A 14609-nucleotide genomic window follows, 5' to 3' on the forward strand; every position below is an offset into this window, starting at 1 on the left:
TGTGTTATTTGAAAGCTTGTCTAAATTAACTAAATTAATCTAATTGCAAGAGAATAAAATTCAAGAGTTTATGTGAGTGAATTGGTTTTAGACTAAATTAAACTAAGTAAATTGCAAGAGAAAAGTTTGGTTGTAAGCAAATTAGGGACAAATGACCATCCTAGATTTCCGGTTTGTATCGACATTCATATTATCATTCCACTAGAAAGAACTACATAGACATAGCTCATGTGTGATTACTTGCAGTGATGAAAGGGAACTAAGTACTCAGATTCCTAGAACGTGAGGTTGTTACCCGATGATCAATCAACCCTTACCCAATCCTAATTCTACCCATGATATCTCGATTGCCAACGGCACCAAGAACGTATGGTTTCAAACTAGAAAATCATAAGAATTAACAAGTTACTAACAAACAATCACACACCATAACAAACCAACCATAAAGATTAAGATTGCTATTCTAGAAATTAGGAAATCAAATACAAATTGTCTCAAACAAACCTTCAATCTAGGACAATCATAAAGTGTTTAGCCACACATGGCTCGAATCAACATCCTAACAAAGATATTATTGTTCATACGGATCAAAGACACAAACCGAATGATAGGAATTGTTCACCAACAAGCAAAAATCAACCAAAATCGCCCCCAAGCTCCTTTCTAACCGTTCAATGATGAAGAATAATGAAAAGACACAATCAAAACCAACTTTAATGAGGCAGTTACATGTTTTCTCGCAGCCGTCACCGTAAATTACGGCTCCACCGTAATTTACGATGGACTTGATATGTTTATGGTGACAGGAAACTGATTTACGGTGGCCAATATTTGATCCTCAGGTCCACCGTAAATTACGGTGGGGCCGTAATTTACGGTAGTGACCTGAATGTTCTTCTTTGTTTCGTCTCTTGTTTCACGCTCGACCCGTTCATCACCAAAGTCTCCAAAGCTGCATATGATCCATCTTTTAGCCCCCGAAATGCACCTGAAACATAAGCAACAGTAGTTATCTAATTCAAGATAATTACACGATTAAGTGAAGGATTATTTCATCTTTTAACACGCTTAAGGGTTGTCCAATGGACCACCCGTTAGTGAGATAGCCATAAAGCAAACAGGGTATATAAATCAGATACTCAAAGATGCTGAAATGTTAATCTGCAATGAAACAAAGATTCCTATGAATCCAGGAACACAATTAACAAAGACTGAAGAATGAGATCTAGTAGATGCAATACATTATAGAAACCCGATTGGTTCTCTCAGGTACTTATTGCATACAAGACCAGATTTATGTTACTCAGTTAGTCTGCTTAGTAGATTCATGCAAGAACCAAAGGAGTATCACTTGAAGGCAGTCAAGCAAGTACTAAGTTACATCAAAGGAGCATGGAATCATTTACAAGACGCAAGAAGGATGTAAGATCACAGGTTATATTGATAGCAGTTATGGTGTTAACATATCCCACGGAAAAGGCACAACTAGTATGGTATTTTACTTTGTAGAATCACCTCACTTGGAGATGCAACTCTTCAATATGGCGGCAATACCACAGGATCAAGAGACGCGACGTTTCAAGCAAAGGACACATCCATTCATCGCACCTCTTCGATTAGTATAAATAGGGTTTAGATTTCTCAATTGTAATCATCATACTCATGTACTCAAACATTCAATTTATATAAAAGTTATTCAATGTTTTAGAGATCAAATATCAAGTTCTGGACAACAATTTAAACATATATAGTTGTGTTTTCATTTGTATAAACCCTTGGGTAATGACAGTAAATGAATCTTATTTTCATGTGCAACTTTCAACCAGCTTGTATAAACCCTTGGGTAATGACGGTAAAAGAATTGAAAGCTAAATATTATTTTTCTGAATATTTCTCTAAGCTGAAAACAATAAAGAATTTACATGAACAAAATGAAATCAAACCAACAATGATATATTAATTATTTTAATATTCAAATAGAATAGTGACTAACAAACAAACTTAAAGAGATACATGATGAATCAAATAACAATAAATATAATGTTAAACCTTTACATAAGTGAATCAAGAACATAACTCCAATTAGAAACTCTTCCTTAACACCCTTGAATAAACAATGTTTGATGGATGTGGATTACAAGATAGCACCAAGATAAAAAGAACCGAACTGTTTATTTTTATTTAATACCAAGCTTACGAACACAATAAAAAGCACACATACATGACATTATCTATAGCCTATTCCACCAACCTATTCCAACTAGAAAGCTAATAAAAACGAAATTCATAGTTTAACTATCTTATCCCATCATTAATTTGACTTACGGACCGGACTTAAACAATCTTTTGCTAACACTTATTTACTAACCTACTTAATTAATAAACAAACCATAAACATAAACTAACTCAATAATAATAATAATAATAATAATAATAATAATAATAATAATAATAATCCTTGATGTCCTCCAAGCCACCCCACGAGACCAAAAACTGAACCACCCTTATAGTTTTCATATTAACCGTTCGAGTCCTTTAAGTTGGTATTGCACCAAGTTTCACACTCCCTCTCAATACCATCTTCTATTGTTCCACCAAGATCTTTCATTTCCCGTAACGTCCGCACTTCTTTGAACTTAATTCTTAGACTTGCCTTTCTTTTTCTTACTTACAACTTTGCTAGTTTCGAGATTATATGTCAGAGCATTGTTTAGAATTGCGTTACCGGGTTTTGAATGAGAAACAACTTTGGCTTTCTCAACTTTATGACCAAACATCATGGTATTTAAAGAATTCTTCCATCCAAACTTGATGCACGTTCCCTTTGGAACTTAACTCCTTCATTTTTTCCCAATACCCTTTGATTCTTCACCATGATAAACCATGATATAAGACGAAACTTTCTCCTTGTGCACTTCAACTAACGTGGTTTCTCTCTCGTCTTGTTCGGTCGCGGCCATGTATTGATTATTTGCATTGTCTTCTTCAACCACAATTTCCTCATCTTCTAAATACAGAATAAGAATATATGATTCCAAGATTAATTTTAATTGGTCCAACTCAGGCACTACCTCCTAACTAGTCAACCAAGAAGATTCTACATCAAACCATTCATCTAACAAGTTCGGTTTGGATTCGGTGATGGTTGTCACACCCTGATTCCCGGTGGGCCCGGATGGGTATAGTCGTGACGGTTGGAAAACAGTTATCACAATATAATAATATGCAGCGGAAGTATTGGAGTAAAAACATTGAATTCAATAAAGCTTGGATATATATATAAAAGTATTACTGGCGTTCCGTACAAGCCCACATGCGGGATCTAATAAACAGAGCTTTAGACATCATAGACCTTAAGCTTCAGGAGTTACAAATTCCTTAGCCTTCATTCTAACCGACCCGGGTTCCTAGCCTATAATAAGGTTCGATACCTGCGGTTCAATCTTTTGAAAATACGTCAACTTAAGTTGGTAAATACAATTAACTGACTCGTTTTGAAAGCAGTTTTTTCAAAAAAAAAAAAAAAGTTTTAGACATAGAGAAAACCCGTATGTGATCTTTTAAATATTTCTTGGGATTTATTCTTGTTACCAGATTTACATATTTGCCTTACAATCGGGAATCAGAGATCAAAGCCAGTTATTTAATATGAGTAAGGCACTCACCAAAGTTGAATAAAATGTGTCTTATGGTCAGTATGCCTACCCTTGCACGCTATTCCGTATAGACATATCAGTATATGAGTCGGGACGTCCGGACATGGTACCATTAACCCCCAATCATTTCAGTTATCAAGTAAAATAGGATAAACCGGATTCTTACATTTATGCGCAACATAGACGGCCCATTTATGTAATACCCGCTGACATAATTACCATCCCAAGTTTAAAAACTAAAATAAGTTAAGAGTATTTACCTTTTTGCTAGCTTCCAATCAATATGATTATAATTTAGCAAAAAGCCTCAAGTCTAAGTATTATTGTCCCAAGTCCGATTATCTGGGGGGTTCTATAGTCTGGAATGAACAGATTTATTATCTGTTAGAATGTATACGGGTCAAAGGTTAGTCCCTTTAGATACGACCCGTTACTTAAGAATAGGTTCGCTAGATTAAGCGTAAATCGAATAGAATGTGGTTTATACCTATCTGAGTGCAATGACTCATTGGATAAAGTTTATTTAACCAAGCATTCTGATTTGGAAAGGTTTTTAAATACCTAGACCCGTTACGCCTAGTTTATGCGAACTAGGTTCGCACAACTAGTTATACGCATAAAAACGGGTTTTGAAGGTCGGATGGGCTTACGACAAGTCTTAGTATCAAATCACAATTTTAGATGAAATATCTACTGACTTAAAGTCAGACTATAAGTTCGTGTTAATTTAAAATCATTCATTTAGCTGTTTTGACCAAACAAGGGTATTGTGGTCATTTTTAACAATATATTTGCGACTTGTCATAAAACTCATCAAACGGACTGACCATGTAGTATAACTTCAGTGGGTTATACTTATCATATGATGGTCCTAATACTAGTTTAGAACAGGCCTAAACGTTGACCAAACGGGTCAGAATCGAAAGTCAAAGAAAAAGTCAAACTGCTTGACTTTCGATATAGAATTAAGCTCTAAACAAGAAATGACGAGTTGGACATGTTTAGACATGTCCTAACATGTTTTATAAACTGATATAATGTTAAAACGTCAAGTTTTAATAGTTAAAAACTTGACAGGTGTAATTGAGGTGTAAGAACCAGGAGATGTGTGGCAAAAACGAGCTAGATGTCACTTAGAGAAGTTATGCTTGGAGACTAAGCATATAAACTGCCAGAGTCCCCTTACGGACCGTAAGGAGTCAGGGTTTACGGTCCGCAAGGACCTTCAGTGCACCAGGTTAATTCTAACATCCTTATGGACCGTAAGGACAAAGCCTTGCGGTCCGTAAAGGACCTTCAAAGGCAAATTTTTGAGATTATTACATGTTTAGTCCTTGGACTTTACATCTTTGGCCATTTGGCACATTTAGTCCCTTTCCTTTCTCATAGTTGGGATTAGTCGGAGATCCCGGACGCGTTTTAGTTAATGCACCATAAAAGTTTCTCTCCTTCCCAGAATTGGGATCAGTTTGAGATACGAAATACGTTTCAATGAACGTAGAATATAATTTCCTTCCTCCTTCCACACAGTCGGGAATAAGTTGGAGAATTTAATATGTATCGTTACATAGTCTAACGATAAATTCCCTTTCCTCAGTTGGAAATTCGGGACACGTGTCGCTTCATAATTGGATGAAAATTTACGGGTGTTACAGTTGAAAAGGCATATTCTTCTTGAACCTCGGCCATATATGCCTCAACATCCCACGATTCTTCTTCGATAACCATAGCTCTGTTTCTTTCCTCCTTAGGTTGTTGACCGTCTTTTGCCATATGCCCTTTCCATCTATAATTGTGGCACTTATACTGAAATTGTTTTGATCCATATTTTGTTTCTTTTTCTTGGTTCTCTTCATCTTCTTCATAAGTTTCTCTTTGGTTGTCTTGACCTTTTATGTTCCATTCTTTTCTCTTAGGTCAGTCACTTTTATCTCGGTACTTATCCTTGCCTTTCTCATCATTATGGTTTCGACTTTTGGTGAACTGATTCTTCTCCTTTCTCCCAGAATATAAGGCGATTTCAGTCTCTTTTTTTAATTGACACCTCAGCTACCTGTTTTGCCAAGGCTTCTTGCCTATCAAGAATATTCTCAAACTTGGTTATACTCAGCTGGGTTGCCCACCGTTGGATAGCGGCAACGAAGCTGCGATACTCCGGCCTTAAACTGTGGATAAGTATCTGCTCCATACGTGCATCACTAACCCGAGACTGTGGATCAAGTTATCCAATTTCACGACATAGGTTTTTAATTTTTCGGAAAATATTGTGAAACATGAAGATCACCTTGTGACGCCGTCATTAGTTTGCCTTTGACAAGTTGCAACGGAGCATCATTTTTCTTCGTAAACAAGGTTTCAAGTGTATCCCACGCTTGCTTTGGGTATTCGAGGTCTTGAATGTGATAAAGAACATTGTTATCAACTGTTGTCTTGATGATAAACATGGTCCGACCCGCTCTCATTTTCCACTTCCTGATATCACCATTGATTTCGTTTGTGGGTAGTCTCATCTTGGTACCGTTCGTTACCTGCCAAAGATCTTGACCTTGAAGATACGATTTTGATGCACGTCGACCTGTGTTTGTAGTTGCTTTGATTTAGTTTCTTGATTCCTCCTACAACCTTTAACTCTGCCATTTTTTTGGTTTTTTGACTGACTCTTCACTACAATCGGTTTTGTAAGAACTTTTCATTCATAAGTTTCTTCCTGCGATCGAAACATGTACGCCTGCAATCGGAAACTTACAAACATAATAAAAACACAAATCATGACATTATTTATAGCCTATAGGCCCTATACTCCATCAACCTATTCCAACTAGAAAACTCATAAAATCTAAATCCATAATTTAACTATCCTATCCCAACATTAATTTGACTTACGGGCTCTACTTAACAATCTTTTGCTAATACTTATCTACTAACCTAATCAATTTATATACTATTAATTTGAAACATTTGTGTGCATGTTTGTTTGTAAGTTGTGCTTAAATACTTGTACATTAATCAAATATAGGTTGTAAGTTGTGCTAAAGTGGTTGTATCTTAATTAAATAATAATGGTTTCATTACCTTACCAAATTCAATATGTTTTGTATGCATGTACGGTTGTAAATTGTGCTTAAGTAGTTATACCCTAATCAAATAATGGTTTCACTATCTTACCATATTCAATTGGTTTGATCCATTCAAAGTTGTGTTGTTTTATTTGTAAATTATTGTTTATAATAATCTAATTAATTTAGCTAAAATCTTGTATAAATATAATTTGCAACATATTGATGTAGTGGTTGTTGTAATGTATGCATTATGGTTTATATAGTGGTAATGCTATATATTATATATAGATTACAATGAACCTGTCAAACGGGATCAAATAAACGCGGGTTCATTGTAACGCGCGAGTCCTATATCAACTTAGTTATTTTATTTTATGTTTTACGTTTCGATTTAATTTCTTCGCATTAACACCACAACTTCAATGTCGGTGGTCGCTGACAGTAGTGTGCCATTAGTTCTCGCCCCCGCCGCAACGCGGGAGGTGCTTAATACTAGTTAATAAACAAAGGATAACCATAGACTAAATCAATATAAATAATTATTATAATTATTATTATTATTATTATTATTATCATCATCATCCTTGATCTCCTCCAAGCCACTTCATAAGACCAATGACCGAACCACCCTTATACTTTCCATAGTAACCATTCGAGTCCTTTACATTGGTATTGCACCAAGTTTCACATATAATAATATTAAACATTGAAAACTAGTCATATTAATTAGTGGCGGAAGCCAGGCTGGGATGGTAGAACCCACACATTTCTTTCAAAATCCTTCGTACACTTAATCATGTTATCTTCTAACAAAACATAATTTATATTCTAGGTCCTATATTGCTTTCATTGATATGGGTAGTAGATAGGGGCTCTTTTCTTTTGTGGTAGCTAGCTTGGAAAGTGTGGTATGTATGCTTATACTCCTTCACTTGGTGCTTAACTAACTCCTAATTACATAAAATATTGTAACATTACTCGAGTGATTCCTTACATCCCATATATGAAATTTGATCAAGTTTTAAAAACTTCACGCAATCCCATTACTTCACGTTAATCTTCAAAATGTCACGGTTTATTAGCGAGTATACAGCGATCTATATAGAGCAGTCGCTGAAAACTAAAGATTGCTGGTCATACTCAAGATTCTAAAATGCAACCATCATCTCTTGGAAAACAAACATATTCAGTAACTTTATCTTATTGACACTTATAGGTGTGTTATTTTTTAAGGTGGCTTTCCTACTTCAATTATATTGCTACAGTCAGATCTTCCCTACGCTTGGGCTCGCATCCCACCATCTGCATATAATAAGACTCAAAATTAAAGACACCTAAAATGCCTCCGTCTGCAGTTATTGAAAGAAATTTCTATAAATCAGTAAGTGCTGAAGAACGTATTGGTTAACCAAGTCCATCCGAGTTACAAGCATTGGGCCTCTCGGCCGGTTTATGTTTATTTGTTTTTAGTTTAATTAGTTATGGGTCAAACAATGTTTATGTTATGTTTATTATTTGGGCCGTAGGCCACATGTATGGGTCGAACAGAAGTCTTATATCCAGTCCATTAGATTAGCGGTTAACACAAGGGTTTGGGCCGAGCTTTTATGAAACGTCACGTCCATTATCATCAAGTAACTACCGAGCGGTTATTGTGGAACATCACAACTGTTTGCGAAACGTTGTGACTGGAAACGACGTGACCCTTCATCGCTATAAAAGCCGGCTGCCAACATCCTTGTTATTCGGTCAGTTAGTTTGTAAATCAAGAACGTGTGTTTGCAAGTTATTTATCAAGTTCTAGTTTGTTCAAGTTCAATTCGGTTAGTTTGTTTTGCAAATCAGTTTCGTTTCAATTCATCATGAACACTTGTGAATGTTGTGGATTGTTCAAAACCGATTGTGTTTGTGGTCACAATACCATCCGTTCCGATTGGTCCTGGGTTTCCGATGACGATGATACCAACATTGGTATCAGAGCCAAAGGTTTAACAGGAAGCGGAAGGGATTGTGATCAAGAAGAAAACCGGGTTCGTGGAAACAAAGGGAAATCGGTGGTTACCGATTATGGTGATGATGTTTTTGTTCGTAGTGGAGAGTGCGGCCGGGCGGCGGAAGCAGATGAGTACGCGCAGGGGAAGCCAACCATGCGGACCGGGAAATCACCAATGAAAAAATTTCCAAAGAAAGTGTTTCAAAAGGGTTTCGTGAAGAAGTACGGGAAGAAATCTAATGCACCAGTGGGTAGGCCAAGAAAACCGGGGGTTCGGTGTTTCAAGTGCAAGAAGTTCGGCCACATCGCGTCAATTTGCCCTAGTAAGTACATTATATTATCACCATTGCCAGTCGAGTGTGATTATATTGTGAAGGATACTTGCGGGGGTAAATGGGATTCAATCTGGGTTGTGGATCCCACGTTTAAAACGCATATGACGGGAAACCGTAATTTGTTTAAGTGTTTCAAGAGACACTTTGGGGTTGTAACGAATGAAAGTAAGAAAGACGTTTCGTTTGTACATGGAATTGGTGAAGTAAGAGTGCCGGTGGACGGCAAGGATAAGGCAATCCCGTGCGTAAGTTACGCACCAAAACTTGACAGGAATGTTCTAAGTTTAGAACAACTCTTGTTTCAAGGGATTGAGACGGTTACTATGGGTGAGAAGTGTGTTTTGAAGAAGATGTTTGGTTGTCGATCAAAGGGGTTCGACATATACGAAGACAAGTCGGAAACCGATCTGGAACAAGATTATCTTAATACTTTCTACGATAATCTTGGGGTTGATAATGGCTACAAGAAAGAGAAAGAAGAATTCCAAGAGTGTCTGGGGGATTATTATGAACGAGAATTCGAGAAGTCGAAAAACAAAAAGAAAGTGTACGGTGAACGTTCAAACGCTAGGAAAGAAAAGGTTGTATACTCCAAGAAAGCGAAAAAGGTGTTGCTAATCTACATTGAAGGCGAGAAGGATAATCCGCGCCAATCTAGAGAAATGCTTCGGGAACGGGCAATAACTCTCTCTCAACTCGAGGAGGATGTCGTTGAAAGAGATTTAATTATGGAAAGTTGCGTGGAACCAGGGGATCTTATCACACTACACGAAGAAATCAAGAAACACCCAAGGTTCTTCGACGCACCGTTCGAGGAAGTTTTAGTTTGGTTCATCACGGATTTTCTAGGGATTGTTTGTGAAAAAGCAATGCCGCCAGAGTTAATCGATGGGCGTGATCTCAGTCTCATACTACTACACCGCATCGTGAAGCATAACGGTGGGTTCGAAGAGATAATGAAGAAAGACATGTGGGGCGATATTTCGGTGAAGTATGGCTACGAAGCGGACGACGCTTACGAGATGAAGGTCGCCTACATTTATTATCTAGAGTTGGTCGAATGGTATTTCGATTACATCAAGAAGGAGCGTGCAAGAGAGAAAGTTGGCATGGCCGAAAGCTCAAGCAATTGCGGATGGATCGACGATTCAAGCGACGATGACGTGGTGGTCAAGATCGAGGTCACCAACAATCGCAAGGAGTGATCGTGATCGAAGGGCTCGGATGTTCTTGTTTAAGGGGGAGAATGAAGAACGTATTGGTTAACCAAGTCCATCCGAGTTACAAGCATTGGGCCTCTCGGCCGGTTTATGTTTATTTGTTTTTAGTTTAATTAGTTATGGGTCAAAAATGTTTATGTTATGTTTATTATTTGGGCCGTAGGCCACATGTATGGGTCGAACAGAAGTCTTATATCCAGTCCATTAGATTAGCGGTTAACACAAGGGTTTGGGCCGGAGCTTTTATGAAACGTCACGTCCATTATCATCAAGTAACTACCGAGCGGTTATTGTGGAACATCACAACTGTTTGCGAAACGTTGTGACTGGAAACGACGTGACCCTTCATCGCTATAAAAGCCGGCTGCCAACATCCTTGTTATTCGGTCAGTTAGTTTGTAAATCAAGAACGTGTGTTTGCAAGTTATTTATCAAGTTCTAGTTTGTTCAAGTTCAATTCGGTTAGTTTGTTTTGCAAATCAGTTTCGTTTCAATTCATCATGAACACTTGTGAATGTTATGGATTGTTCAAAACCGATTGTGTTTGTGGTCACAATACCATCCGTTCCGATTGGTCCTGGGTTTCCGATGACGATGATACCAACAAGTGCATTCTGTCTTTTTGAAATACCATCACTTCTGAAAGGTTATGAGAATGAAACAATGGGCTATAAATCTCAAGACCTCATTCCAAGTTGTGTGGCTAATAATAGCAAAACTAAGAAAACAAATATGTATGTAGGTCTGTAGGTCCCTTGTCGGAGGATGACGAACCTAAACCTTGTTATACTAACCCACTAGCAAGTGTGGAATCCAAGCTAGCAAGCAAACCGGGATGAGACAAGCACAAATACAAACACACAAAGATTCACCGATTAACACCACTGTATTAATACGTATGAAAGGTTTCGGTTACAAGCACTATGTTCACAAATCTGTTCTGCGAACTCTCAAGTGTGTGTGTGTGTTTTCGGACAGAATGCTCTCAAGAACTCTCTCTATCTTTCTGTCTGTGTGCCCTTTTTTTTACACAACACACTGCATGGGTATATATATACCCATACACAGCAGGTCTGACCGAAGGATCCGATAGATGGTCCGAAGGATCATCTTTCGAATACAATGCTTTCGAAGGATCAGCAAGGACCTCGAAGGATGATCCTTCGAGGTCTATCAATCGAAGCATATCTTTCGAGTTGATCGAAGGATCTACATTATCCTTCGATCACTCATCCTTCGAGTCAGACAACTTACATCAAATTTACTAACTGTTGACTGAGTCAAACCAGGAGGACGGTTGACTTGGTCAACTTACAAGACTGACAAGGACATCGTTTACATCGTGACCGAATACAGACAAAGTACAGACACAAGTGCACCAATAAACTCCCCCTTGGTTGTAGCTTTGTCTTTATCTTCTATAGTTGTAGACTCGTCTCGCACTTCGATGGTCTTTGGTCTTCGAGTTCTCAAAACTCTGATGTCCTTTCAAGTCTTCAATGTCGGAGGATCTTCAAAGTCTTCACGTCTTGAAAGCAGAGAGTGTATCAACAAACTACCCGTATCATGTAGGAAGTGTGTTGACAAACTCCCCCTTAACATAAGCTCCCCCTTGAGTTAAGCTCGCGAAACACTTTATCTTTATGAAGTGAGATCCTTGAGGTGTTGATGATGGCCAGCGACAACTCGATCATCTTCATCATTTGAGTGCCTTCACGTCGTGTCTTCATTCCGAAGCTTTGTCATCGACCATGTTCTCCTAGCCTTTAGAATCTGCACATGCAAGAAATCTAAACGCGTAATGAGAACACTGCTTGGAATATAGTTAATCATAAACAAATGACACACGTATGACCATGTCACAATCAAACACCGTCCGACAGTTTGAAAGTTTAATAAATTTGTCAATTTTAGTTTAACTTTCAAAACTTGCAAATTTTGACCGTTTATGAAGATTTAGTCAGTTCGGTTTTCGTTCAGGTTTCAGGTAACGAAGACTAGAGCTCCAACATCGTACGATCGAAAATAAAGTAGAAATAAAATCTTTTTGGCTTTTACAAAGTTTATATTAAAACTCTCCTAAAATCTTTTTGGTATTTTTGAAATTAAAAGGCAACAATTTTAAAATCCTTTGAGTGTTATCAAACGACATCACCGCTAATGTCGTGCTGATATGCACCAAACGACGAAACTGTTTAAGAATAAAAAAGTAAAGCAGTAAATAAATAAATATATACAGACATTCTTTTTGCGAGTTTCGAGGGTAAGAGAATCATATCAGTGTACGGTCATGCCAAAACACTCTTGTTGTTCAGTTAGTTAACATTAAGATAAGCATCCTATAACAATTATCGGTATTGTTGTCCACTTAAGCTCAACTTATCAGATGTAATCATGGCGAGGGGATACGTTAAGGTATGGTTTATACTTACCGACCGGTGTTCATCCACATCACGACACATTCCCGTATCAAGGTATGCACGAGAATTCATCTTACCGGTGAGTATACCGATTATCATCTGTTTGACCGTATATGATGTGAGATTCTCACTTATTTTGATTTGAAAACAAGCCCTATGTGATAGAATCACTTATTGATGAGGAACTTGATTTTCATATGCATGAGGGCACAGGTGCAAGTCCGTGAACAGGTCAGTACTTCCGTACAGCAGAGAGACGAACTTGACACCCGGATAAATGTGATATTTTATCACTTATTTGTTTTGGACATGTGATTGTTTATCACTTATTGAGGTCGAATGCAGTATGTATTATGTACACGTATGTATAGTATCATGGAAGATCTAGACTTGCGTCCCCGTTATTTTTCGGTAAAAGATACAACCATGATACCCAGATGATAAGCAGCATAAAGACCGAATATCTCAGAACCTCGGCAATCTATCAAACGAAATTTCGGTACTAAGACCATGTGCCAATGAATGGTTCCCACCTGGTCTTCAGTCGATTTAAGATTTATATCACCCTGCACACTTTAAAATGATTGTGAGCCTACCGATACATCTTATATAGAGCTGCTTATCGTTTTTCATTTAAGGTTTAAAGAGGTTTGGATAGACCACTGATGTACTATCATTTTCTCTTTTGCTCGCCAGGAAACTCATTTTTGTTTTTCTATTGTTTTTGTGTTTTTGAAATTTTTCGATGTTTTTGGATTTTCAGATTTTTGGATTTACTCCCCCTAAAATCAACAAACTAAGACAAATTTAAAACACAAAGATATTTACAAAAGTGATTTTCCGATGTTGGTTTTACTCTTGCTTGACCTTAATGCCGTTTACCAATAATAAAAAGTAAAATCTTGATTTGTCAAATGCTTTGGTAAATAAGTCGGCACGTTGGTCATCGGTGTGGACCTTAACAACATCGATTAGCCTTTTCTCAAAGCAATCACGTATGAAGTGATATTTGATTTCGATGTGTTTGGTCTTTGAGTGCTGCACAGGATTTCTAGTGATATCTAAAGCAGCAGAATTATCAACGTAAATAGGAGTAGTTAGGAATTCAAAACCGTAGTCCCGCATTTGTTGTTGGATCCAGAGAACTTGGGAGCAACAACTTGAGGCAGCAATGTATTCAGCTTCGCATGTTGATGTAGCGACACACGTCTGCTTCTTGCACTGCCATGTGACTAGGCGATTTCCTAAGAACTGACATCCAGCCGTTGTGGATTTACCGTCGATTTTGCATCCGCCAAAATCAGAATCACTGAAAGCTACCAATTCAAAGTTATTATCCCTAGGGTACCACACACCGGTGTCAGGGTATGCCTTCAAATAACGAAAAATCCTTTTAACAGCAGCAAGATGTGAGGCCTTCGGATTAACTTGATATCTGGCCAGCAGGTACGTTGGGTACATTATGTCTGGCCTTGATGCTGTGAGGTACATAAGAGATCCGATCATTGCGCGATAGTTTGAGGGGCTAACAGCTTCTCCCTTCAAGTCAGGAGTAATTCCGTGATTTGTTGGCAATGGGGTACCAATGGGCGTTGCATCAGACATCTGGAACCGGCTCAAGATGTCACCAACATATTTAGTCTGATGGATGAATATCCCAGACTCTGTTTGTTGTACTTGTAGGCCCAAGAAGAAGGTCATTTCCCCCATAGCACTCATCTCGAATTTATCCTGCATTATGCGCTCGAAATTCCTACACAAGACATCATTAGTAGAACCAAAAATAGTATCATCAACGTATACCTGTACCAGAAGAAGATCTCCATCTTGTTCTTTGATGAAAAGAGTACAGTCGATAAGACCTCTACGAAAACCGTTCTCCAGCAGATAGTGTGATAAGGTTGCATACCAAGCTCGCGGTGCTTG

This window comes from Helianthus annuus, chromosome 17, assembly GCF_002127325.2.
Source record: "Helianthus annuus cultivar XRQ/B chromosome 17, HanXRQr2.0-SUNRISE, whole genome shotgun sequence".
Lineage (NCBI taxonomy): Eukaryota > Viridiplantae > Streptophyta > Magnoliopsida > Asterales > Asteraceae > Helianthus > Helianthus annuus.